Source organism: Lissotriton vulgaris, chromosome 5 (assembly GCF_964263255.1).
Source record: "Lissotriton vulgaris chromosome 5, aLisVul1.2, whole genome shotgun sequence".
Lineage (NCBI taxonomy): Eukaryota > Metazoa > Chordata > Amphibia > Caudata > Salamandridae > Lissotriton > Lissotriton vulgaris.
This window is the reverse complement of record NC_141693.1, coordinates 475,236,333-475,264,183: the sequence shown is the minus strand read 5'-3', so window position 1 is coordinate 475,264,183 and position 27,851 is coordinate 475,236,333.

The window sequence follows — 27,851 nt, the reverse complement described above, 5'->3', positions numbered from 1 at the left end:
AGATTTGAATACTACATGGTCTACAAACATTTCAAGATGGAGGGTATCCATCAGCGCTTAGAGACCCCGGGGTGATTACGCGCTATATAAATCTGAAAGAGGGGGACTTGATGGTCCATCTGGATTTGAAGGACGCCTATCTATCTGTTCCGATTTTTACTCCACATCGGAGGTTTCTGTAATTTCAGTGGAGAGACCGGTGGTACGAATATTTGGTCCTTCCTTTCGGACTTTCCTCGGCGCCATGGTGTTGAAGCCAGTGGTAGCCTACCTCAGAGATTAAGGGATTCGCATGATAGCGTAGTTGGACGATATGCTGATCATGGCGCAATCGCCAGTGATCGGGGCCCAACACCTGCGAATGACCATTGCTACGCTACAAGATCTCGGGTTTGTGGTCAACGAGGCCAAGTCCGTCCTATGTCCATCACAGAAAACAGACTTTCTGGATTTTGTAATAGATTCTCCTGCTGCTCAGTTGAACCTCCCCTGCTCCAAACTGTGCGACATACAGAAGGAACTACACTCTCTGTTGACCAAACAGACAGTCTCTCTCAGAGCCATTGCAAGGATAACAGGTCTCCTGGCATCCTCTATTCCGGCGATGTTTCCGGGCCCACTTCATTATCGGGCCCTTCAGAGGTTAAAGATTCAGCATCTGCAGAGAGTTTTCTCATACACGGACCTGGTTCCTTTGTCTTCCGAGGTCCGCCAGGAACTTCAGTGGTGGTTAAGCCACGTGGAAGCGTGGAACGTTCGGGCCATTTTTGGCTCCCATCCCGAAATCGTCATAGAATCCGATGCCAGCCGTCGGGGCTGGGGAGCGCGCTGCAGAGATATTTCCACAGGCGGAATGTGGTCCCTTCCAGAACTAGACCTTAACATCAATTGCCTAAAGTTGCTCACCGGCTCTTTTGCGATCAGGACGTTGTCACCCAAGAAAGTCTTGTGTTGCATTCTACTACGGATGGACAACATATCGGCAGGTCGCTACATCAACAAACAGGGGGGCACAAGATCTTCCATGTTAGTAGAGATAGCAAAGGACTTCTGGCACTATTGCCTAAGTCACCAGATATCGGTCATAGCCGAATATATTCTGGGTCAGTCAAATGTAGTGGCAGACTGACACTCACGCCATCTCAATGACTACAGCGACTGGCAACTCCAACCGCAGATAGTTCTTTGATTGTAAGAGATCCCGGGACCATGTCAGATCGATCTCTTTGCGTCCAGGTTGAATCGGCAAATGTCTAAGTTGTTCAGCTGGAGACCGGATCCGCTAGCTCCGGCAACGGATGCCTTCTCTCAGGATTGGTCCCTGTCCCTGAATTATGCTTTTCCCCCGTTCGTATGGATTCCTCGTGTGCATACACAGTTAATGCAACAGAGGGCGGAAGTGATCTTAGTCACTCCCCTCTGGAAGTCACAGCCTTGGTTTCCGAGTCTTCTCGAGGTGAGTTGCGACTTCCCCAGGAGAATTCCGGAATCTCCGATGATGCTCCAGGGCCCTCACGGAGAGATGCACCCGATAGTAGTCTCGGGGTACCTGTCCCTGATGGTCTGGAGACTTTTAGGCAACGTTGGCAAATGTCAGGGTTTTTGGAGCAAACTTCAGCCTTTATCAATCAAGTTTGGGCTCCTTCCAACAGAAAGAGATATACGTCAGCCTGGAAGGGCTGGGTTCGTTGGTGCGTGGAACAACATTTGGATCCAGTGGGGGCAGGATTACCCTGTATAGTGAACTTTCTTTCTCTGAATGCTTCGGATGGTTTAGCGTATCATTCCGGTAATAATTTCCGTTCCGCTATTTTGGCGGGTCATTCTCATATTGAAGGTAAACCTGTAGGTATGTATCCGTTGGTTTGTTAACTTTTGAAAGGTATTAGAGTAGCGAATCCGCCCAAACCTAGGTATACTTCCTTATGGGATGTCTCTCTAGTTCTTTCCCTGTTTAATGTTTGGCCCCAAAATGACACGTTGACAAGGAAACAACTTTCGGCCAAGTTGGCTATTCTGTTATGTCTTGCGGCATGTAGATGGTCATCGGTTGGCAAAGCTTTGGACATTACAGGTAGAGTATTTACTCTGGAAAGAGTCTCCTTTAATATTACTTCCAGGACCAAGACACTGTCTAGAAGTGTTGATTTCCATGCTTTTCTAAGTAATGTTAAGCTTTGTGTAGTGCAATGCCTTAAGGCCTATGAGGAATGTACGAGGTCTTTTCGACCTACAGGTGTAACACAATTATTGATTGCATTGCAGAAGCCATTCAAGTTGGTTACTGCGGCTACAATAGCCAGATGGTTAAAATATGTTATGCAAGAGGCGGGTATTGATACCCAAGTTTTTGGGGCGCACTCTGTTCGTGGCGCCATAGCCTCTAAGAGTTTTATGTTTGGATCTACTGTTCAGGACATGCATTCTGCTGATTGGTCCTCGGAATCTACTTTCAAACAGTTTTATTACAAACCGGTGGGCGATATTTCCTCTGTTGTGTTTCAGCAGTATTAAACTAGCATAGTACGAAGCCTCCAATCCTGTAATAGAATAAAAAATAAGCTAGCTATCGCGCCAAGAATTTACAATTCTATTAAGGACACAGAGGCGAGGATTATTCCACCCGGTTATATTACAAGTATTGTAATGTTTTGCCCACCCATGACTTAATGTTCTGTTTAAGCAGACTTTACGGGCTCTATTTTTCATTCTTCCAGGTTCTGAGAAGAAGATAGACTAAATATGCTTCCTGTTGAAAAGGAGTGTCTTTCCAGTTGGCTGTTTTTCCACGTAGCAGGATGTTATTGTTGGATTTAAGTTATTTTATGGAGTTACTGTTCGAAGCAAAGAAATAGGAGAATTTCCGGTATTGGCTGGCTCTTATGGGCTGTGACAGGATGTGATGTGTTGTTTGCATCATGGGAAATGTAGTTTTTTGATATACATTACTAAATTTCATTGGCTGCTGTGTATAGCAATAAATGAAAGAGAAAGCATAAATCTCGCCTCCGTGACCTTAATAGAATTGAAAATTCTCGGCGCGTTAGCTAGCTAATTTTTTATTCCTTTTCGGTACCATTTTACATGTATCCCAAATTTCATCAATTTGTTTTTATTTATTTGCCATTGGGGGTAACTTTTTTATTGTCCCCCGTTAGGCAGCATTCTTCTTTCTTGTGTTCTCTTGTCCTGATGACCTCAAGTTATGAAAGTCAAAACTTCATCGAATTGTCTTAGCCGAAAAGGGAATGCTCATTATGCTATGATTCGTCCACCACATGCATCATAAAATTAATGTGCATGCATAATATTTGTACCAAATAATTCCCACAGAAAATGCTGATTTTAATTTTTTACATGTTTCACTTGCGCTCTTTTATTGCACTTATTCACAATCACAATATGCAGAGACGATCTAAGGCATGGGCAAAGTGAGCTATGGCCCAGGGCCCCAGCCTTTCAGGCCCCCTTATTGATACCCAGCATTGGTCTGCAAAGAACCTTGCCCTGATGACCTTCAATAATTCATAAACAGATTATTTCAAATAGCGTTTTGCTTTAATTTATTTTTATTGCAGGTGACAGTCAATTACACACATTTTGCAGAGAAATGTTCTGTTTTTGTTTCATGCATAAAAAACCTTTTTTTTTTTAGATCAAAACAGGAACTCACATATGAGAAATGGTAGGGTGTCACAGTGATTATTTTCCATAATATTAGTGAGCTGCTGCTGTGTTATAATAATGAAAACACACGTCAGTATCCCCTAATATTAGATGTAAACACATTTATAATTTGGATGTGTATGCCTGTGTACTGTCAGTGACCTAACCAAAGAGGGCATGAAAAAGCTGAAATTGGGTCATAAATTCAAAGCCGTTCCGAACAGGGTCCACCAAAATACGTTTGGCCCAGGGCCTCCAAGGTTCCCTAAAATGTCCCTGACAATATGTCCACTTTACACCTAGCAGCTAGCACCCTACTTAAAACATGGTTGTTGCTGCTTCTAACTCTTTGTATAAAAAATGGTTTATATACTTTTGGTTAATACAAATACCTGAATCTAAAAAAGACTATGGGCCAGATTTACAAGCCCCTTGCGCCCCTTTTACGCTGCAGTTTCGTCACTTTTGTGGGGCAGCGGCGGTGCAAAATAAGCGCCAGGGTGCGGGGTACTTACAACGTGACGCATCTGGGACGCGCAGGAACTCCTCCTAAAAGTGGCTGAGTGAAATCTACATGATTTCACTCAGTCACTTTGGGGCCCATGCTGCGTCAAAACCCTGCGCCTGCTTGAAGCAAGGATTGACGCAGCATTAACAAGATAGGGCCCCCCAGAGCCTTGCTGGAGCTGCGTCGCGCTTGCGACACAACTCCAGCAATGCGCCGCTTTTACGGCACAGATGAGTCACTCATCTGTGCCGTTTTTTGCCCATTGGTGCGTCGCATTGTTAATGCGGCACATCAATGGTGGCGAAGGCATGGCACACAATAAGTGGTCCATCCCTGTTGATATGCAGGGATGCGCCACTTATTGTAAATCTGCCCCTACGTGTTTTATGGAATTCATTTACTGTTAAATTGTCCTTCATTATCGACTCTCATTGAGACGTTGTTTTTGTGGTATTGTAATCACCCGGTCTCAATTGGGATTACGGGTTTCTCCTGATACAAGAAAGACAGTCACCCAGGCCCTCGTCAGCAGCAGACTCGACTATGGAAAAGCCCTCTACGCAAGACTAGGGAGCCCCGACCAAGCTCATCAATCGACTACAATGCATCCAAAACGCCTCAGCCCGACTGATCCTCGATGTACCACGACACAGCCACATCACCCCCCACCTGAGAAACCTGCACTGCCTCCCCGTCAACAAGAGGATATCCTTCAAGCTCCTCATCCACGCACACAAGGCACTCCACAAGACCTGCCCAGCCTATCTCAACAGACGGCTCTCCTTCTACACCCCCAACCACCAGCTACGCTCCACCGACCTCTCACTCGCCACTGTCCCGCGCATCCGAAGAACAACCACCGGCAGGAGATCCTTCTCCCACTTCGCCGCAAAGACATGGAACACCCTCCCACTGAGCCTACGACAGACCCAAGACCTGCTGACCTTCAGGAGGACACTAAAGATCTGGCTGTTCGATCAGTAGCGCCCCTCCCCCCCCCCCCAGCGCCTTGAGACCCTTGCGGGTATGTAAGGTGCTCAACAAATGACTGATTGATTGTCACATTCTGATGCTGAACCTGCGAGGAGACTGATGGATTTTGCAGTTGTTGTCTTCAGGTGTCCTGTTTTGTCTGATGCCTTGATGAACTCTGCTTCCATTTGCATCAAACTTCCTCTCTAAAACACCAATCTGGTATGGTGGTGAGGAAAATAATTTGAAGCTGTTTCTAAAGGCTGTGGGCTTATTTTTTGTGTAGTGTCCCCAGAATGGGGAATCATGTGACTGCTTTTTATTTATTTATTTTTGTAATATGCCATAAGAACTACTGTACTTCTGTGTGGCCCATAGTGCCAATCAGAAAGTGCTGTGTCATTCAAGTGGGGGATTTACTTAGGTTTTATAAAAAAGGTTTTGTTTACTATGAAGGGGTCATGTTATTTTAATATTGAGCCAAGGAGGTTCCTCACAAGCACTTACAACCAAGACCTTAGTAAAATGTCTGTGTTTATAATGCCATGATATAGCTGTACTTGAATATGGAACCAGAGAACTTTTAACTCACAGTAAAAGCACATTCAATTGGTTGAAAAGACTGTATGATGCATTTGGAGGATTTCCCCTTCCCATTACCCTTGCACTTGGGTGTGTAACCATTTTGTGCTCTGTCCTGATCTATTTCTTGAAGATATCAATTTTTGTGGGTGAAGGAAGCACCACAGCAAGACCCCAAGGGCCAGGAGGAGCATCCCTGGACCATGTCAGAACCCGTTTGAAATGTTTTGCTCTTCCAGCTGGTGAGAAGAAAGTGACCAGAAAAGGGGTGACATGTCTCTTGTGCCACCAAAAATGTTCCCTGGCTGCTACCATAAAGTACTCATTTGGGGCATCAAGCATGAGGAACCACCTTAACATGTGGAAAAGTAACCAGAATAGGGGAGGAGGAAGAAGAGGCTTCTTCAGTTGCAGGACCTCCCCTCCAACTTGAAGATGCCCTTCTATCTCACACTGTGGCAATGCAGTGGGATACCAATCCTTATTATTCTCATACAGGATGAACTCCACCAAGTGCAGAAAAGCTATTTCAATTAGAAAGCAGAGTTATTCTGCTCGGGACACATTAGTAGCTTCCCACCAACTGATCTGCAAATAGCATTATTTTTATGCAAATTCAGATGCCCTCTTTTATATTGTTTATGTTGACGCCACAAAAAAATAAAAGAAATCTATGTGAACATATTTAAAAAAAAGTTTAAATCTCAAAAGAGTTCTTGTCAGAACCCCTTTATAGGTCAAATTGATGAACAATAATGTAAGTTGTTTGCCATATCTGTGTCTTAATGATGAACTATGTTAGTATATTTGAAAGGCCTAATTTAATAATTTTTGGCACACTGTTGTGCGTTGAACAAACATAAGCCCAAATTTACTAACACTTTAAACAGGTTTTGAGTTATTTTTTAATGCAAAAACTTGTGGTTGCATTTACTTGCCAATACAAATCAAGATTTTTATTGGACAGTCATCCAAAGTAATGGAAAGTTGCTGTATGCACTACTCTGTGGTACTTTGCGTCAAAAGGGTGTTCCATGGGTGGTACATGGGCATTTCTTTGCAATCACGCATGGGTTTTGACATCAATCTCTAACTACTAATTCTGGTAGACTCTGCCACAAAAGTATGCATCCATGAAGCAGATATAATTATGAAGAACATTTTAAAACTCCACATTCTCTCAACTGTGCATGTGTGGTGCATTATACACCACTCACAGTGGGAAAATATTAAACCATGTGTTAGAAATTGGGGTCTCTAGTTGGCAGAGGTATGCACCTTTGTCTAAGTAGGGACCCTTGCTTCTAGTGGTGGGTAAGGGGATTACACACATCAGATAACTCTTGGTAACCCCCTTTGTAGACTGTCATGAGCAGACAGGCTTGTCCCAAAGCCAATGTTTAAAGTATTCTTACTCTAAATACACAGTAACACAGTGAAAACACCACAAATGGACACCACACCGGTTTAGAAAAGTAAAGTATCTTCAGCTGAACCAAACAAGACCAAAAGAACAAAAATCCAACATGCATGTATCAAGATATCACTTTTAGAACAGTTACTTTGAAAATGTCACTTCTAGAACCAAATAGCTCCAACTAGGGCTATTACAATGTTGTGACTGCCTTAAATCCAAAGTACAGCACTGAACGTGAGGTGCGTAGCATCGGGCACAGAGTCCCACAGACCCCTCAACAACAGAACCTTGGAAACTAAGTATATGGATGATGCACTGCATCGTGGAGGTGAGGCATCGGTGCTGAGGCTAAGCCAGCTCCCTGGTTGCCACAGGGCAAGGGGCGAGGCATCGTGTCCGTGAGGAGGTGAGGCATCGAATACAGGACAGCGGACGTTAGGCGGTATCAGTGGAGAGGCGTCAAAGAGTTTGTGAAGTCACTCTCGTCGATTATCAGCTTTGAGATAACTGGATGCAGGCACTGTCAGTGATGAAGTCGGTTTGAGTGCTTGAGTCACGGAGGCTGATAACTGCAGACATGAGCAGGTATTGACAGGTGTCGGGGCTGCGGTGCATTCGAGTATTGCCCCTCCCCCCTCGGTGCAGGTCACAGCATCACCGTCACCGGTAGCATCCCTGACAGTGTCGGAGTTGTTTTTCTATCTTTACAGCACCAACCACACAATTCTCAGGGCCAAGGACTGGAATTGGTGTCATTTTGAATATAGGAGTCCACAGTGGAGTCCGGGGGCTGGTTAGTCGGTTGCAGGTGAATTCTTTGTGTCCCAAAGACTTCAGAAAGGGATGCCAGCACACACAGGCCCTTGGAGACATCTTCAAGCAGGTTCACAGTAAACTTCCAGTCTTTGTTTTCTCCTTGGCAGAACCAGCAACTACAGGTCAACCTAACAAAGCACACACAGCAAACGGGCAGCACTCGTCCTTCCAGCTCTCCAGCTCTTCTCATTGGCTGAGGTTCCTCTTGAGTCCAGAAGTGAGAAAAGAGAGGATGTAGCATAACAGATAGGGCGGTCAACCTCAAATCTGAGGAACGGGGTTGTGTCTTGGCAACGACGCTCAGCATCCCGTGATTCTGGGTAAATCACTTAATCTCTCCATGCCTAACAAAAATGAATGTGTCCTTGTGCATCACAACTGGTGCTCTGATACCCAATACTTTGGGTAAAGTTTGCGCTATACACAGAAAGAGAGAGTTCTCCCAGTTAATTTTAGGTCCAGAGGGGGGAGACAAAGACAAGCAACAAATACGAAATACCTCTATAGGGACCTATATTACTTTAACATTGAATAAATCCAAGCTATTTTTATAACAGGATGCCAAAGAGGAAAGTGGAAACTTCAAAGTATTATCAAAACATATACATTTTATTTTTATTTTTTCCTTTTTTCAGATAAATATATTTTGAGACATTTGTGCAGCTGTACATATCATTTCATCATATATCATGCTCAACAAATTCATGACTGTTACACAAGTATTTTCAAAAAAATCTATAAAGTGCAAATGCAAAACAGTAAAGCATAAGAACAAATGTGCCCTCTAATAACATGTAATCCTAACATTCATACATACATGCTCGCATACCAATCATACCTTTTCTTTTCTTAAAAAACATACCTAACAACATAAACACATAGACTAGATCTCACAAGACATAGAAAAATGACAACCCGAAGGTGTACTTGATGGAATACAGTAAGAACTAAGATGGAACAGTTCTGTCAATAAACTTTTTGGTCTAGATGGGGTTGACCAGTTCATTTCCAAACAGTAGATGTTGGGCCGACGTACGTTTCGGTGAATGTCACCTTCCTCAGGGCGCAAATAGTCTATATGTCGGTGCTCCGGCGTATCTCATAAATCAACTGCAGACAGTCCAGAACGCAGCTGCCAGGCTGATTTGCAACATCCCCTATCGTCACTCCATCTCACCCCATTTGATCAAACTTCATTGGCTCCCAGTGAGATTACGCATTCAATTCAAAGCCTTAACCCTGGCTTTTAGAGCACTCAATGATCGAGGGCCTACCTGCTTGCGACGTAGAATAAAATTCTCACAAGCACCCCGTAACCTTAGATCAAACCATCTCCGCCTTATGATCTGCCCCCGTTTTCGCCTTGTACGAACAGGAGGTAGGGCCTTTGCAGTGGCCACCTCCAAACTGTGGAACCACCTCCCTATAGAACTAAGATTCCTGACTTCAGAGCCTCTATTCCGGAAAAAACTCAAGACCTGGCTCTTTTCCCTCATTTAACCTACCCACTCCCTAATGCATCACTCTGAACCTCTGCACCTTTCGAGATATTGTCTTCAGCGCCGGGACACCTCCGTTGGAGGTAGCTGTGCGCTCTACAAACTACTAAATAAATAAAATAAATAAATAAATAATTTCAGGGCATCAAAAGCAGTCTGACAGGCGTCAGTTCAGATCACTTTCCTTGGCTACTTCCTTGAAGTCAGCTCTGTCAAGGGGGCAACAATGGTGCCATACCCCTTGACAAACCTGTAGTAGCCGGTGAGACCTAAAAATGCTCTCACCTCTGTCTGGGTCTTCGGGGGCGGGGGCTCCCAAGCCAGAATGGTGTCAATCTTAGGCTGTAGGGGCACCACCTGGCCGCTTCCTATATGGTGCCCGAAATACACCACAGATCCCTGCCCTATCTGGCACTTAGTGGCCTTGATAGTGAAGCCTGCCATCTGAAGAGCCTTCCCACTTCACAGAGGTGTTACAAGTGTTCCTCCCAGCAGAAGCTGAACACTGCAATGTCATCCAGGTAGGCGGCACTGAGTTCCTCCAGCCCAGTCAATACCTGGTTTACCAGTCTCTGGAACTTGGCAGGGGTGTTATTCAACCCAAAAAGCATGTCCCAGAACTGGTAGTGCCCATCTGGCATCAGGAACGCAGACTTCCCTTTAGCCCCATCAGTTAAGGCAATCTGCCAGTACTCAGATGTTAAATCAAACGTGCTGAGTAACTGGACTGTTCTCAACCGATCAACGAGTTCATTAGCTCTGGGGATGGGGTACACGTCAGTCTTGGTGATGGTGTTGAGCCCATGGTTGTCCCCACAGAACCAAAGTTCAAGAGTGGCACTGGGTGCAGCAGCTTTTGGAACCAAGTCCATGGGAGTAGCCCAGGGGCAGTTGGGGTGCTCTAACACCCCTAACACCAATATCTTGGAAACTTCTTCCTTTATGCTAGCCTTGAACCTGTCAGTCAACCTGTACATTTCATGTTTCATAGGCAAATTATACCCATTGTCCACATCATGGACACACCAATTGTAGATCCCTGGGGTCAGTGAGAACAGGGAGGCAAATTGTCACAAAACTTGGTAACAGTCCCTCTGCTGCTCTGGGGTCAGGATGGGAGAGAAGTTCACACCATCCACTGACCCATCATACTCTTGGCCAGACAGGAGGTCAGGAAGAGGCTCACTCTCCTTTTCCATTCAATCATCTGTAGCTAGGAGCATAGTCACTTCAGACCTCTCAAAGCGAGGTTTGAGGCTGTTCATGTGCAGGACCCTCAAGGGGTTCCTAGGAGTCTGCAAGTTTACAAAGTAGGTGACTTCACTCTTGCGCTCTACCACCTCAAATGGCCCTGTCCACTTGTCTTGGAGCATGCAAGGCTCCACTGGTGGCATCCCCGACACTTTTTGGCCAGGCTGAAACTCTGCCAGAGTGGCATTCAGGTCATACCAGCATTTCATTTCTTCCTTGCTGGCTTCTAGGTTTGCCTGGGCAAGTTTCAAGAAGCACTGAGTCTGTTTTCTGAAGCCCAGCAAGTAGCTGAATACATCCCGGGGAGTTTTACCAGGAATTTTATCACAGCCCTCCTTCACCAGACTAAGAAGACCTCTCACAGGGTGCACATATAGCAATTCAAAAGGACTGAAATACTAAGGATTTCTGAAGTACCTCCCTGTAAGCAAACAACGGGAATGGTAAGAAGACGTCCCACTTACACCTCATGGGTTCTGTAAGACCCTTAATCATGCCTTTCAGGGTTTGGTTGAATCTCTCAACAAACCAATTTCCTTGGGGATGGTAAGGAATGGTGAACTTGTACATTCCTCTGACAAAGACGTCATATTCCTGGATATGAAGTTGGTTCCCCGGTCAGATCCCACCTCTCTGGGGAACCCCACACTGGAAAAGATCCTCATCAATGCTCAGCTCACCACAGGGGCTGTGGTTGTCCTGAGAGGTACAGGGTCCTGGTACCGAGTGACATGGTTCGCCAAGACGAAGATATACTTGTTGCTTGAAGCTGTCTTAGGTTCCTGTGGCCCCAAAATATCAATGCCCACCCTCTTGAAAGGGGTACTCACCACAGGGAAAGGTTGGAGGGGAGCCTTTCACTTCCCTCAAGTCTTGCCACTTGCCTGGCAAGTCTGACAAGACCTACAATGAGGTCTTGATGCACCCCAAATGTTCTGGCAAAGGCACATCATGAGCTAGACCCAATAGGAAGGTCCTCCAGTGCTCATGTACCATCAGCACACAGGCTGACCCCGACACAGCAACCGTAAGCTCACTATATAGGAGACCATTCTCTCAATTTATCCAATGTGATCCAGTCTGATCACCTGCTGCCTAGGCGGCAGCCTGTTGCTGCAAACCTACAAGAGTAGGGCACCCACTCCGCACCTTGCAGAACTCCTCCCTGGTGGGCCCTCAATCCTGCTGCCAATGGGTAAGCTCGGAAATGTCTCCCAGTTTGTCCACTTGCACCCCTGTAGGTTCCAGGGCATCCCCCTCAAGGTCTGCTTCCTCCTGTACTGTGGCAACTTCATGGGTGGGTTTCCTGCATCCCCTGATCCTCCTCTTTTTGGAGGGCACCTGGGTCAATGCTTCAGGCTCTAGATCCCCTTGATTACTTCCTACAGGCTGACATTGACCGAGAGGTCAAACATGCCCTCTCAGACAGACTTAGCATCTCCAAATCAGCCTGGCTTTCTACCTCCTTCCAAGAGGAACTCTCCAGGTCATTGCCAAGCAGACAGTTTACAGGCATGGATGGACTCACAACGAACTTCAAGGGACGTACGTGAGACCCCCCCATTCAAAGGGAACCTGTGCCACCATACACAGGAGCTCAGAGTTGTCTGCAGCAACAACAGGGTGAAGTACATAGGGTATTACCTGCCCTTCAGACACCCATGTAAAACTCACAGATATCACTCTAGCTCCAGTGACTCTCAGAGCTTCCACCCTCCTCCCATTGATGGTCACCCACTGCAGGTATTTCTTAGTGTTATCCATGAGACAGGTTTCCTGGACCATCTCTCTATCTCCGAGCAAGATGGCTCCCCTTTTCACTAGAAACCAGCTCCTTCCCCAGCAATACACTAACCCCAGTGACGGTGCATCAGTGGGTGCTGATGTGGGCTTGGGACGCTTGGGGTCCCGCTTCAGGTTATCTTTCTGACCACATGCGTAACACCTGCTGGAACCCATATTTGCAGGCTTACCTGTAGGGGCTGGGAATCTTTACCCTGGGAACTATTTTGGAGCCCTTTAGAAAACTCCTTTTGGTTACCTTTGTCCCACCCCACTCCTCTGCTGGGTACCCTGTCCACCCTTGGCTGGGTTTCCCACATACCCCTTGTGGACCTTGGTCCTTGACATGCGGTCCCCCTCCTGAGCAAGCTTCCTGGGCTCAGTCAGCTTACTACCCATCAGATGCTGGCACAGCTCTGGAACACAAAGACTATTAAAGTGTTCCCATGCAATTCAATGAATGCATACATCCACATTCCCCGTGTAGTCAGTTACCTTGCTGCCCATTACCCAACCATCCACGGCTCTGCAAAAGAAATTCACACATTCCACCCAAGTGTTAGACCCAAGCACCTTAAAAGATCTAAACTTTTTCCTGTACTGCTCAGGTGTGAGCCCATCCCTGAGGCATAAAGCCTCCTTCATATCGAGATATGTGAGAGTGCCTGCCTCCTCTGAAGGAGTCAGGGTGTTCCTCTCATTGGCCTCAAAGTGTTTTCACATGCCAACCCCCAGTATTTCTCTGGGACCTCACTTTTGCAGAGTGCCGCCTCATAGGATGCAAACCAAGCATAAATATCCTCCCCTTCTGGAAGTTCGGCACTAGATCTTTTGAAATGTAGACAATTTCCCCACACTGCTCTTGCTGTACACTGCCAAACTTTGAACTGGAATCTGCCTGCTTGGCCTTAATTTCCTGCTCCATCAAACTCAACTGATGGAACAACAGCAATTTCTTTTCTTCTAAGGCACGAACTGTCTCATTCTTAATCTCTAGTTTCTCTATCTGGAGCTTCAAAACCTCTAACTAATGGGTCCTGACCCTCTGCCTTTCTTCCATCTCTTCTGGAGAAACTTTTCTGGAAGATATTGTGCTACCAGGCTGAGAGGATGCTCTCCCCACAGGCAGATCCTGAGCTTCCAAACTCTGTTGCTGATCTGGCACATCCATATCCACATTTGCATCTCCTGTCTCCCCAGCTTCTCAGGCGGCCTCACACCAGGCACTCAAGGCCTTTTGCAGCTCCTATTTCCTAGCAGAGCTCCTCGCTGGACAGCCAAAGTTTTTGCAAAATTGTTTGAGTTAATCTACTAGTATGTATGCAACATTCCAATATCAAAATCCAATTCTGCAACCTCACCTACTGGGTTACCACTTAGAGACATGCTGCTAGGACACTTCAAGGGTCAATCAAAAATAGAATCAAACTAGGGGACGACCAGACAGGCTTATTCCAAAGGCAATTTGTAAAGTATTTGCACTCCAAACACATGGTAACACAGTGAAAACACCACAAATGGACACCATACCATTTTTGAAAGATAAAGTATCTTTATCTACACCAAACAAGACCAAAATGACAAAAATCCAACATACATGTATCAGGCGATCACTTTTAGAACAGTTGCTTCAAAAATAGCACCTATACAAAAATAGCTCCAACTGGGGCTATCACGACTTCGCACTACAAGGTTCCACGCTACTGGCACAGGGTCACACAGACCCCCAAACAACAATACCTTGGAAATGAAGATTATGGACGATGCACAGCTTCGTAGAGGTGAGGCATTGGTGCAGAGGCGAAGTCAGTTCCCTGGTTGCCACGTGGGAGGCAAGATGTTAAATACAGGACAGGGGAATTTAGGTGGCATTGGTTGTGAGGTGTCAGTTCCTGTGAGGCGATGCCAAGTCGATGAGTTTGTGAATTCACCCTCCTCGAATATTGGCTCTGATGTTTCTCGGGTCACTCCATTTATATTAATGACCCGATAACAGGAAGCAGGCGCTGGCGGTAAAGTTGATAACTGCAGGTGTCGCAAGGCGCCAACGGGCATTAGAGATGCTGTGCGGGCTGGGTGGTGTGTCGCTCCCTTCATGATTGGTGCCTTTGCTGCGTCACTGGCAGAGGCAAACAGTATGGTTAAATAAGAAAATTCTACTTTCTAAAGGTGGCATTTTCAAACACACAATTTAAATACCATGTCCCTAAAAAGATGTGTTATTAAATTCTGAGTTCAGAACACCTAAACTCCACTCCTCTATCTTGTCTCAATGGAAAGTTTTACTTGTAAGATGTTACAAAGCAACTCCCATGATCCCGATTGGACAGATAGCCTTTCAATTGTTTAAAACAAAAATTGGCACTATTTCACAATCAGGACATGTAACACACACCAGTACATGTCCTACCTTTTACATAAACTGCACCCTGCCCATTGGGGTACATTGGGCCTTCCTTCGGGGTGCCTTACATGTAAGAAAAAGGGAAGGTTAGGATCTGGCAAGTAGGTGCATTTGTCAGGTCGACATGGCAGTTTAAAACTGTGTGCACAGACACTGCAGTGGAAGGTCTGAGATACATTTGCAGGGCTACTCATGTGGGTGGCACTATCAGTGCTGCAGGCCCACTAGTAGAATTCCATTTTCAGGTCCTGGCACACTCAGTGCACTTTACTAGTGACTTACCAGCAAATCAACTATGCCAACCATGCATAACCAACCAGATCTGTGACTAGGGGTGAATGATTGAAAAGTTTCAGCACTCTGCCCATCATCTTGTTGCGTTTGCTATGCTCACCCTAAGTTGCCAAGGGTATGCCCAGATGGGTGTCCCCTGCTCGCTGTGCCACTGGATTCAAGCTAGCCTGACTGACTGACTGATGAGGGGTGAAACTCTGAAGCCGGTCCCAGGATACTTGTTTTCTGTCCAGGGAGGACCTGGCCTGGCAGTTCGGGCTGGACTGTACTCATGAGGAACAGGGTCAGGACTAATTAGAATATGGCTGAGTCCAAAATGGGGTGGCATAGTGAACAACATAACAATGGATTCAACCCTGATCTGTGACTGGGGGTGAGTGATTGAAAAGTTTCAACATTCCATTCATCAGCCTGTTGTGTTAACCAATCAGAATAACAATTTACACAGGGAGCGGTTGCACTTTAACACTGATCAGCAGTGTTCTCGTACAGTGCAAACCCTATTATTGATAGCACACACTCAACCTTGTGCTATGGTGCATGTGGTTGTGCATTGCCACCTGGCAGCCTAAAGTTCACCAACACTGGAAGAGAGGAGAAAAGTCCCACATATTAGTAGATGCAAACTGTCATACTCTCGCCCTTTCATTGAGCAAGGGGCACCAAAGTTTGTTGGACTGTGCACTGTGTTCCATATAAAGTTAGTCAATATGTCCTTAGCTGCAGTCACAGTCATAAAGAGAGAAGACACCATAACTCCCAAGATATGTTGCTCTCTTTTTTGTCTCCGCTAGCACTTCTGTTATATTCAAGGCCGGGCACTAATACAGATACTGTTGCAGCATATGAGCTTATGCTGAAAGGCAATCCAAAAGAAATAAATTGAATGCTATTAAATTGTTTTACATTATACTTGAGAATTATAAATAAAGTATGTATTGCTTGTTGTTTGAGGGATGTTGTTATTATTTCTTCTTGCCTACTCGGTAAAAAAATAAGTGTAATAAAAAGGCATATAAAATTGTGCTTTTACACATTTAGAATATATCTCACTGTTACTGAAATGGGAAAAATCAAATTAACATAGAACATTTCTTAATGTAGCATGCAAGTTATTCGTTTGTAAGTAAAACTACACAAATGTTATGATTTAAGCAACATAACCAGGTTTGTTTATTAATTCTCAGCGAGCGACATTTCACCTTGTGGACTTTTTAACCACTCGTGAGTACTCGTATATCTTTAGCATTCCAAACACTTCAAAGGAATGTTTTTCCTCAAGAAACTATAGGGCAAACAACCTTTGGATTATCAAAAAATCCCATTAAAGCTGTATATATTACTATGTCAACAGTAACGATCAGGGGTATATAGTTCCTATCTCGCAAACAGTATTTGTTTGGCAATGTGTGACAGAAAAGAGGGCTGGAAGAGTCTGTGGACGAGACGCAGGTCATAAGTCGAAGGAAGGGATGTGTCACAAGGAGCAAGAAGTAGGGGTGGGCGAAAAGTTACGCTCCGCCAGGGAAGTTGGCGGAGTTTTGCCCACCCGGAGCATGGAGTTCCCAATAACTCCGCGAAGTGGCTCAGTTTGGAGTTTTTTTTCTCGAGAGTCCTGATAACGGTGATTTGGTGAGCACTTGCGAGAAAAAATAACGTCCTAGACCTCCTCGTGGCGAGATTTCTCATCGCTGGCAGTCGCAGCAGGTCTTAACCACTCGCTTTGAGAAATCTGCCATTCGCGTTGAGGAAGTTGCTGATCAAGTAGAATGTCACCTAAAGCGGCAAAAAGCAGCTGCGCCATCTGTCGCGACGCTTAATGCCGTTCACACTGATTTAATGGTGCAAGACAAACTCGTGCACCAAAAATCAGTGCAAGCAGCACAACTTAACAGACTCCGCCGCAGGCAGAACTCTGCTGAGCACGGCAGAGTGTTTCTGGCCACTCCTCACCGCTAGTCACTCACTTCTTGCTGCTTGCTTGCATTGGACACCTATGAGGTCCCGTGTGCTGCAGAAAGACTGGCAGCACAAATGAGGGATGTCCCTGGAAGGCCACAGCCGGCTGGCCTCACACCATAGGTACTAAGGTACTTGCCGGCACATGCATCAAGCGATTTTGGAATCGCAAACGGTGCGAATCGCAAAATTCGGCCGTTTACGATTCCAAAATCACTTTTTGGGATGCATCATTTATTTTGCATGTTTGGAAAATTTAAGAAATCGAAATTTTTTGCGATTTCTCAAATTGCGATAGCATTTAAGAAATCGCAAATTTCGCGATTTCTTAAATGCTATGCATGATTAATTTATTTTTGCGAATTCGCAATTTTGAAGGGAAAAATTACCATGAAGTAAACCTTCATGGTAATTTGCGAAAAGTTTTAAAAATGCAAAAAAATGCATTTTTAAAACGTACATGTTACACACACACATGCCCTTGGGACATGTGTGTGAGTAAAATGTACTTACATGACATTCAAGGGGTGCAGGGGAGGGGTCCTTTGGACCCCTCCCCTGCACCCTTGAAATTGCATTCTCATTTTGCAATTCCTTAATTGCGAATTCGCAAAATGAGAATGCCTTCCCATTGATTCCTATGGGCCTCTAGGGCCATAGGAATCAATGTAAAGAGATTCCTTATTTGCGATTCACAATTAAGGAATCGCAAATAAGGAAAATTAGGAAATCGCAAACAAATTTGCGATTTTTTGATGCATAGGAATTTGCGATTCCTAAATTGTGATTCCTTAATTTTCACAATTTAGGGATCGCAAATTCCTACAATGTTGCATGTGCCTGTAAGAAGCTTACTAAGGCACCAAAGCATTAAGAAGCTCTTAAGAAGCTCTCTGGGATACAGCAGGGAACAGGGGGTCAATGTCTAGGTGTAGGGCAGAGTTTGGGCTAGCTCAAGGGCTGTACCCAGTCTTTGTAAGAGTGAGCCTGGAGGCCCGCGGAAGTAGCCCAACCAGGTCTGGGTGCAGCCTGGGGAAAACTGCAGGGCTCCCGCTCACACCCTTTGGTCCTGGTGTTGGGTGATCACACCCAATTGGGATTCCTGGGCAATAGTCTCCCACTTTCACACTGGTGGTTATCTGCCACCCCACACAAGAGACCTGCACAACAAGCACAAACCAGTGTCCAGCGAAAGCTATGAAGAACAAAAGAGTGGGACCTGCGATGCAGCTGTCATTTTCCTGGAGGAAAAAAAGGAAGCAGGAGTCAGCTCTCCTGCCTCTGGACTAGCGTGCTCATGCCTCTCTCTCCCCCTTTGCCCATTGGAGGTGGCAACTGACCGGGAGGATAGGAGGCGCTGCTTATACCTCATCACACATCTTCCGACATCACCTTCATACTGGCTATAAAGCTGCACACCGAGCTCCTACAGAATTCACCAAACAAGAGCCCAACAATCCCTGGTGACATAGACAAAAGGAAAATCCTCTCGTGGAAAAAACCTCCAGAGTCCTCTAACCTCGCTTCAAACAAACAAAAAAAGGTGGGCATAGCAGAACACAAGCAAGAGGCTGAACTTACTATGCCCCCAACAAAGTAAAAGGCTGGTGCGAGGATGGAGTACTAAAGTGAGTTTCCACTAAGGTACGGCTCACCTTCCTCCAATCACTATCCACCAGGTATGCCTTTCTTTCCATGACTGAGTTGCACTGTGCTCTCAGGGTCAACCTTTGGCTACCTACAGCTGGAGGTTGGGTCCCTTTGGTTGGGTCACTGGAGGGACAGGTCAGGTTTGGGACCATTGGGTCTCAGGTTTGCCTGTGTCCAACAGAGTCTATCTGGGGGAGGTTCCTACCCAAGGGTAAGGGAGATCCCTCAGAGTGTTGAGGAATTTTCACTTGGCTAGGCCTACTAGATTAGGTGTCCCTAATCTGCTGATGGGGGGTTCCTCTGAACAGGGGTCCTTTGGGGTCCACTGGTCTCCCTGACCTCTACAGCCCTGGGCTGATTGAGGCAGGGTAGATAGGGGCAGGTTACCTGCTCCAGACTGGGTACCACCTTGGAAGGGTCCACTGACATCAGGGTCTCTGCCAGGCCAGGCCTGACTACCTCTGGGGCAGTTCCTTCACAGTGGGTAGGGTCAGTTCCCTGAGGAGGCCGACCCTCATCTAAAGTCTGGTGGGAGGGAGACTTTTCTTCCTCCCATATGCTCTCTGTCTGTGTGGAGTGATCCGTAGTTTCAGGCTTCTCAACACAAAAATCTGTTTGGGTTTGGTCTGGGACCATCACAGCCCTCCTAACCTGTTCAGGAAGGTCTATCATTTTGGAATGGGCCTGTTTCTCTACCTCAGCCCAGGCTGATATTTCTAGATCATTGCCCAATAAGCAATCTACAGGCAAGTTTGTAGATACTGCCACTCTCTTTGGGCCACTGACACCTCCCCAGCTGAGATTTACTACTGCCATGGCATGATCAGTCTTCACTCCATCAATATGGACCACTTGGTGGCTAAGCCCAGGTAACAGTTGTTCTGGAGGCACTAGATTCTCAGTCACCATGGTGATACTAGCCCCTGTGTCCCTATAGGCCACAACTGTCATTGATATGGGGCTCCTGTCTGTACTTGCCCAAGGTATTGGGACAAGCAGTGAAGTTGGCAAACCCCATGCCACCATCACAGACTAGAGTTGGTATGGTAGGGGACCTGGTTAGGCCAGAGTCCACCTGAGTTCCCCAAGTATACCCAGCCAAATTTTTGGGGGCACTCCCACCACCTGGGGGATTACTACTAGCAGTAACAGGAGGTGTTGGAGTATTACTTGAAGGAATATTTTCCTTATTGTTGGCTCTTGGGCAACTGCTGTCAGTTTCCCAGTGGCCAGGTTGCTTACATATAAAGCAATAAGGTTTCTTAACATTAGAGGAAGGAGTTTGGGACCCACCCCCCTCAGAGGATTTTTGGGACCCTGTAGTGGATTTGTCCTTAGACTTATCCCCACCTTTCTCTTGAGGTTTGGTCTGCAAAGGCGAGCCACAAGTTTGCTGCCCACTGCTCCTTGGGGACCTTCTGCACTTTGCAGGCCCTTTCCAAAGCAGTTATCTATTTGTGGATGTCATCCCCAATCTGATAGGGAGGTACAATCCTGTTCAGGGTTCTATGGTCATGAGGCCCTTCCCCATCTCTAGGAATTATGCTGCCACCAGTGGGCTCTAGCATACACAATTACTTCTCACTTTCAAGAGCTAGGGTCTCTTTTGCAAGGGCAACTTGCCTCTTGATCCTCAGCTAGACCTCTTTCATTCTAGCTTTGTGCTCTCACCTCTGAGGGGAATTCATCCTCCTCTGAACAGAGGCACTGGACCCTACTGCGGAATCAGAATGATCAGAATCACTGGAAAGGGATCTGCGACTTCTGTTTCCACTGTTAGGCCTATTTGGATGTTTAGAGGGGGGCCTACCATGGCCCTCTCCCTCTCCAGATAGTCCTGTGTTGCCCAGGTCAGGTTCATCAACCTCATCCTGGTCAGCATCCACTTCCTCATCAGAGACCACTGGATCCTCCCCAGTATTATTCTCTTCTGTGGAGGGATGGCCCCCCTCATTACTGCATTGGTTACCTGAGTCTGATGCATTCTCTACATCATGAGCCACTAAGATATCTACCAGGTGGTTAAAGGTTGGACTCTGTCCTTGTCTCAATCTTCTGACTAAACAAAAACGTTGCAGATCTTGAAAAGTGAATGTGTCATACTTAGAAGGCAACCTTGGGTTGTCTTCTGGCAGAGGCCCACTAGGCACTGCTTCCAAGGACATTGCTAGTGAGGTGTGATGTGTGCACCTACCTAACACCTACAACTACTAAGTTCAGTAGAACTTATGTATATATGACTTGATTTATATGTACCTACAGGTACCTTGATATGATCTTTCAGATGTTATCTCGAGATTATTTGGTAAAACAATTGCAAGCTCTTATCCCAACCGCTGCACACCAATGTGAGAAGTTAGCCTGGCATATGATGTCCACTAGTTCTAGTGGGCACCTTGCACCAGTCTAATCGACCTTTATTGATGGTGGTTGTAAAGTCAACCTTATAGAAAGCTATCCTAGTGGTAGCATGAACCAGCAGTCTTCAGGCTAAGACTTCAGTAGGTGAGTTAAGCAAGTTGTTTTACCAACTATAATCCCTTGAGGACCAAATGAAAGGACACCACACAAGGTATATATCAAATATATATGTATTTAATCTAAACACAACCCCTCTGCACTCTTTATGAGGTCAGAGGTAAAAATACAATACAAGTCACATAGATAATATACGATAAGTTGCACAGTATACGTTATGCCCTAGGGGCCTCATAAACCATATACTAAGAAAGTGGTATAAGTACCACATGAGAGTTAGAAAGCAGACCTGAGGCCTGTGGAATCGCTGGAGCTACTCTACTCGGCCAAAGGATAGGAAGGAGTAGGCCCACGGGAGACATGTGCAGTGTCTAAACACAGACGCGGGTTACCATTGACTTTCTAAGGTTAACGAAGAAGTTACAAATATACAATTTAAGGACACTTCCGGATGGACTAGGATGGAACCCTTTTAAACTAGGACACTTCAAGAGTCAAGACTCATGGGATCACCGGAGTACTTGTGTTAACTCACCCAGGGAAGCCGGGTGCATAGGTGTCTTGTCGGGTGATTTCAAGAGTCAAGACTCATGGGATCACCGGAGTACTTGTGTTAACTCACCCAGGGAAGCCGGGTGCATAGGTGTCTTTTCGTGTCGGGTTTCGTTGTTGTTTTCTATGGCGAGCTGCAAAGAAGTGCTGCAGGCGACCAGAGGAAAAGTGTCTGGGTAGATCCAAGGGTGGATTGAAGATCTGAAGAACCTGAAAGCAGAAGGGACTGAGTCTGGGTCAGTAGCCAGTGACCAGGAAGGAACCAGGCCATGTCGGGTGATTTCAGGTGAAGAAGTCAAACTTGTCTCTTCAGCCACGAGGTCCAGGAGGCATCGACGATGACCACGCACTGGATTCGAGCTTTCCCACAATGGATCTAGATGACTGTGGTATTGGTATCTGGATTGGATCCAACAAGCCTTGGCAACCGCAACCCATGCCGGATGTTGGGATTGGCTCTGTTGCAGACCAGCAAGATCTGTGGCACTTCTCCTTTTCAGGGAAGCTGGAACAATCTGGAAGAAACCAGGAAAGAAAGTTAGTTTTAAAATGGAGTCTTCAGGGGGCTCACTAGCCAACAGAATAGGAACCAGAAAGACGTGTCAAGCTCAAATGCAAAGGTGGGGCCCACGGGACTCTCGTGGAGTGTGGGGGCATGGGCTTTGGTGTAAATGGTGCTCGGGGCTGGGGCTTCGTGTACCCCAATGCACAACTTACAGAGGCTTCAGGAAAGGAGCACAGGTAGCAAAATACAGGATGTCCAGGGTGTCCGGTCCCACATCTCTCGTGTCTGCCACGGGTCTCAGCTTTGCTGTAGATGTGGGATGGAGTCAGAGAAGTTTGAAAGTCTAGTTTCTGTGTCACAGAGTCTTTGGGATCCCACGGGAGCCTTGAAACTGCAGACCAGCAAAGATGCTGTTGGTGCCTGTTTGCACAGAGTGGTCACTCCTTAACCACAAGGGAGATGTCTTCCATCTTCCAGTCAGAATGTAACGTCAAAGGTCCAGGATATGTCTTTCAAAGATTCATCCAGGATAATCTAATCCTAGGGACACAGCTCCTATACTTATACTAGGAATGGGGGCTGGATTACCTGACTAGGTCCCTCCTATGGCTGGACCTGAGAACGGGGTGGTTACACCCCTTTCCCTTTGTCCAGTTTCGCGCCAGAGCTGAGGCTGTGTGCCCCAGCAACCTGTTTGAACTGGGCTATGCATGGAGCACCTTGTGTGCTCCAGGTAGTGTCTAGAAAAGCATCTGTTGATGCAGTCCTCCCTGTCCCAATACACAAAACCCTGTTTGGGGAGGTGCTGGCACCTCCCTGGACAGGAAGCCTATTTTCCAGGCCTCCCCTGCCGGAGTTTCGTCCAGCAGCAGGAGGTCAGACTCATGTCTGTGGCAGCAGCATTCATTTTGTGATGCTGAGGCTCTGTTTAACTTTAACCGGGTAAACCACTTACTACATGTCTTCTCCCTCTAGAAAGGTGGAATGCTACTGAAGAACCGGGTTTTAGAACCCAGCGGCACCAGGAGAAACGCCCAATGTCTTCGAGTTCACCTGTCTTGGCATACAGAGACACAGGATACTTCTCGGTGACGTCAAAGATCAAATTTATTGGTTGCAACCAGGAACAGAACTCTACGAAGTACGACATGGGTAGTTCATCAGAATCTGCTTCAATCTCGTATTTCGAGACATCGTCTTTTAGGCTAAAAATCACATTCCTAACAAACACCCATTATTTCCAAACTATCCAATCATAGGTGACATTGCAAAAGGTATCGCATAGCGACAAGCCCACTTTTCAGTTGTCCAGCCCACCATCAATTACACAAGAGAAGCCCAACATTCTTGCTCGGACAGGCCGGACGAACCCATAATAAAAGACCACAACCCAAATCATAAACAGGCCATAAAAGAAGGAACAGAAACAGATGAGAAGCAAGATAGGGGTGTGTGTGCATGTACCATAAACTCAGCAATGTCCTGCTCTTTGATCTCTATATTGACCAGCTGCCGGACAAGGAACTGGCCCAGCAAGTTTAGCTTCGGGCAACGGAGTCAGTTCGCTCAGGTCATCTAAGAGTCAGCTAAAGGTGTAGGTGTCCTAGAGACTCGTTCGGCCGTAGTCATCGGCCTATGTGAGGGCAACCACAAAATGGCTGCCGTACACAAAATGGAACCCAAAGGTTCAGAACAAAATCTCTAAATACGTAGTGATTCCATTGATCGAACATGACGAAAACACTTGTACTTGCCGCACTCGTCATTTGCGGTCTGCTACTACCAAAATCATAACGATACCATGACCTTTACGAAACGGGTTCAGAATCACGGAACCTCAGACCCTCCTTTTGCCCTTACATAGGCAATAACCTAAACTCACGTCTGTCTGAATCCAGGTCTATACTCATCAGATCATCAAGAAGCTGTTGAAGCATCATCCTATTACTTAGTAGCACTCTCTGGACAGGTCTCCTCGCACACGAAGTAGCATAAAGGCCAAATATAGCAGGAGCACACTGTACACAAAGACAGAACAGGAAAAGGATAGCAAAAAACGAACCCAATGATCATCAGAATCTTCCATCCCCAAGTGGATAACAATCCCCAAAACCATCCCATTAACGACTAATCTCCTTCGTCCACATGTATAGACTCAGAGATCTTATGTAGTTTTAAAATGGCCTGGTACACTGTCGGAGCATTGTCTGGAATGAAAACGCAGCAGCTCAATTGAATCAATTTACATGCCCCTCTTCTATCTGCAAGTATGACATCTAACGCAACTCTGTTCTGAAGAGTCATAAGGCGATCCAACTGGAGCTCAGCAGTCAAGTTACTAAGGGCACCGGCAGTTTCAACTACGGTGGACTCAACCACTCTCGTCAATTGCCGTATGTTCCTGCTGTTGACCATAGGTCCCCAAAACGGCAGAAAACCCTTCAGAAAATCTCCTAATTCTGGTCCTGCAGTATCTTCCTTACTGAAGATACCTCTAACAACTCTCGTCTTATGGTAATCTGCCGCAGCTGTATACGTAGGAGGCAACAGGCACGAGACATAACATGTTCCCGAAAAATCAGGGGGCAACCATGTATATGCTCTGTCATGACAAACAAGAAAGGTACCCTTAGCTGCTAAAAACGATGGGGAAGCCTGGGACGCAAAAACATACGTCTCAGTACAGACACTCTTCCCTAACTGAGCTCTCGGATTCTTGCCATTACCTTGCAGACAAAAATGACCACGATGGGGTACAATCCAAATCGAAGAAGATCTTTCCGCTCGATGGTTTTCACTCAGACTAACACCATATCCAGTCACGTTCCATCCAATATACGCTAGTGTCTCATCTCTTGGGATAGTCTCATAGGAACTAATTCCTCTAATCATGTTTACTATACCCTTAACTAGAGCACTATTCTTCGGATTGTCTTTCACAGAACGTAGGGGGTAAACTTCACGAGCATAGATGAACATAGTTCTGTATGCCCACACAGAACCATTATAGCTGAATGGCAGGACCAGGTAAGGAATACCTTTATCAGTAGTATGAGGCATAAGACCACACACCCAACAATTAGTGGTGTTCACTACTAGCTGATGTTGGTTGGTGCACAAGTTGAACAAAAGAGTTATTAGCAAATTCCAATCTTCTAATGGACTCATGTTCAGGAAAAGGGTGAAAAGAATGCGAAGAAACAGTAGGAAAACGTATGGGTTGTGTAGTGGGTGCAAACATCACTTGAAAAGAGAATATAACATATCCCATCAAAAACATCGATATGCTAAGTAGCATCAAAAGGCATATTATCAGAAAGCATTTTCTACTCATTATTTTACATAACTTCGTCTTTAGGTTCATTTCTTCAACAGCTCTCTCCATCTCGAAAAACTCCATCCTCTAAACGTGCTGTTCGCGGCAGTTGGTTCGATTCGCTCAGTGTACCTCTGAATGTTCCAGGGAACGCCCTAAAACAAACTAGAACCGTCGACCTTGTGTCTACACGGCCGTACGCTCTGAGTCTTTATACCGCGACCCTACAGCTGAACCCGGATCGCGGTTCGAAAAACAAAAATCGATCAAAACAGTTTCTCAGATGAGAGAGCAAAGTTTCAAAAATAGCAAAAGAAAAGGTGTTTACTTAATCAGTCCAATGACTCTCGGTCGTAAATTATAGCGGCCTTTACCAGGCAATGTCTGTTCACGAAACAATAGTTCAGGTTCAGAAGTGTCCAGTCGAACTGATGGAGGCACAACTTCTTGCAAGATGTTGTCGCTTTCACGCTCAGAACTTGTCCCAATTAAACGTGCATCGCTGAATGACACAAAACGGAGCACGGTCTCACTTTCCGAATCACCCTCACCCTTCTGGACCCACTGGTCATACGGCAGAGGCAAAGGGGTTCTCTTACAATGTACGCCGTGGATCCAGTTTTTCTTCCCGTGCACTCTCACAGAAGTACGCATCGCCAACAGGACCTGGAACGGTCCAGTCCAGCGAGGCTGATTGTTCGTTGTTTGTTGAAACTTCTGCATGAAGAACCAGGATCCAGGATCAATAGCGTGTCCCGGATCTTCAGATGCCTGGGGCAGTGTTTCGTGAACCTGTTGGTGTAAGACACGCAATTTAGCCGTCAATTCATACAGATAGTCAAGCAATACAGAATGTTCAATTTCACTAAACTTTGTCGGCCTCGGCACTCCCCATATATTTGCCGGGCGACCAAACACGATTTCATACGGACTAAGTCCCACTCGAGAATGTACCGTAGTCCTAGTTGACAAAAGTGCCAATGGCAAAGCATCGGGCCATTGGAGACCAGAGCTCGCCTGAATCTTGGCTAACTTCAGCTTCAGGGTGCCATTATAGCACTCAACTAAGCCAGCTGACTGGGGGTGATTTGCAGCGTGGAACTTCTGTCTGATTCCCAAACCATCACATACTCTCTTCATCACTTGACCCACACCTTCACTCCCGTTATCACTCCACACCATTCTCGGCAAACCATACCTAGGGAAAAATTCCTTGAGCAGGGCTTTAGCTGTGGAAAAGGCAGTATTATCTTTCAGGGGGTATGCTTCTATCCATCTTGAAAAGGCACACACAACCACAAGGATATACTTCAGGTTGTTACATCTCTCCATGTGGATGAAATCTAACTGAAAAACCTCGAACGGATACGTCGGAGGCGCAAAATGACCAGCTGGAGATGGAGTTCCCTTACCAGGATTATACATCAGCCAAACCATACAATTCTTGACCAAGTTCTCCGCACACTTAGGAATTCCAGCATTCTGGCATACTGGAGCCAACAACTTACAAATCCCTTTCGCATTAATATGAGCCATTCCATGCGCCATCGTAACCACTGGAAGCACATACGCATCAGGTAACAACCATCGCTGGTGCTCTGACAACTCAATCCAACAACCAGTCGAATCCAATTTTCCCTTACTCTCTCTCCATTCATTCAATTCTTTCTCCGTAGCTTCAGACTGAATAGACTTCACACTCTCTATCGTATCCTCACACATTCCTCTCTCCGGAACCCAGCTTGCCGGACCCGCAACATACATTCGACTCATCACATCTTTCGCCGTCTCTTTCGCAACTTTGTCTGCAAATGCATTACCACGAACAACGTCATCGGTAACCTTCTAATGTGCACTGCATTTCACGATTGCAACTTGCATCGGTAACGTAAGCGACTCAAGAAGTTCATTTACCAACTGACCATGCTGTATTTTCGCTCCATGGATGTGAGGAACCCACGTTCCTTCCACAAGCGCCCAAAACTATGAGCCACACCAAACGCATACTGGCTATCAGTATACACAGTCACTCGTTTCCCTTTCGACAACACACACGCTCTTGTCAATGCAATAAACTCTGCTGCTTGAGCTGAATTTTGTGGGATACGTGCAGCTTCAACAATCGTATGCAAAGTCAGAAACAGCATATGCCGTAGTCAAATCACCATTCGGAAGCTTGAAGCACGAACCATCTACCCAT